This window comes from Olea europaea, chromosome 18, assembly GCF_002742605.1.
Source record: "Olea europaea var. sylvestris chromosome 18, O_europaea_v1, whole genome shotgun sequence".
In the NCBI taxonomy this organism is placed as follows: domain Eukaryota; kingdom Viridiplantae; phylum Streptophyta; class Magnoliopsida; order Lamiales; family Oleaceae; genus Olea; species Olea europaea.
Genome location: NC_036254.1, coordinates 9,209,929 through 9,210,850, shown reverse-complemented (window position 1 = coordinate 9,210,850; position 922 = coordinate 9,209,929). Strand labels below are relative to the sequence as shown.

The 922-nt window shown below is 31.8% G+C and overlaps 1 long non-coding RNA gene across 1 annotated transcript; it reads right to left on the bottom strand.

Moving 5' to 3' along the window:
* Positions 1–36: 36 nt before the first annotated feature.
* LOC111366468 lies at positions 37–916 on the bottom strand. The gene is made up of 2 exons (XR_002697657.1): positions 650–916; positions 37–408 (listed from the first exon to the last, which is right to left on the bottom strand). It is a non-coding gene; the product is annotated as an uncharacterized LOC111366468 (long non-coding RNA).
* Between the last annotated feature and the right edge of the window lie 6 nt (positions 917–922).

The window sequence follows — 922 nt, the reverse complement described above, 5'->3', positions numbered from 1 at the left end:
ATTGATGTTGAAGACAATTAATTGAACATTGTAAGATACACTAAAAACAATTAATTGAACAAATAAGCTTTATACCATATTAAAAGTGACAGAACTTAAAACATTTGTTGGTTGATCAAATAAGCTGTCAACCATATTAAAAATGACAGAACTTAATTACATTTCTTAGTTGAACATGCCTAATGAGACCATAACGAGAATAGTGAACTCCTTAAGACCATTCAAAATCCGTCCACATAATGTACAGCATTTAACAATTGTATGAACGCCCGAGCAACTGATCTGGGGATACGCTTTTGCCAAATATGAAGTCCCAGGTCTTATACATAGCTGTAGCCTGCCTAGTAAGTCCCAGGTCATGTAAATATCTTCAAGCATTGATTCCCTCATGTCTTTGACAATAGCAACCTATTAGCAAACTATGTATTAGAAGAAAGCCTGAAGCAATATTCAGTAAATGATGCAAAAACAGCTATATATATTCTGCAGATCAGATAAAGAAGCTAGGAATTAGCATAAATTAACAAAAAGGCCACAAACCTATGCTAAAAAAGAAACAAAAACATCTAATGATTTTTTGGAAATGAAGGCATCATGTGCAGGGGAAATTTTTTTTTATGTTTACACTGGATATACAATGCATCATTACCTGCCCATTTCCAAAAGTTTCATTTTTGCTCCATTTCCAAACGTTGTTGAGAAATAAGAATTTTTTTTCCCAAGACATCAAAACTAGGCATTACTTCTTTATAGAGTGCCTACAATTTCAACATAAAAGGATTAAAGAAGAAAAATATCTTAGTATCTGTATGCACGCTATGTTTTTCCTACAACGTGCATTTTGATATATATGAAAAAAATATGTCAAACAATCTCAACTGAAACATTTCTTTTGATAATTGCATTTTGTTTAGCTTATCAT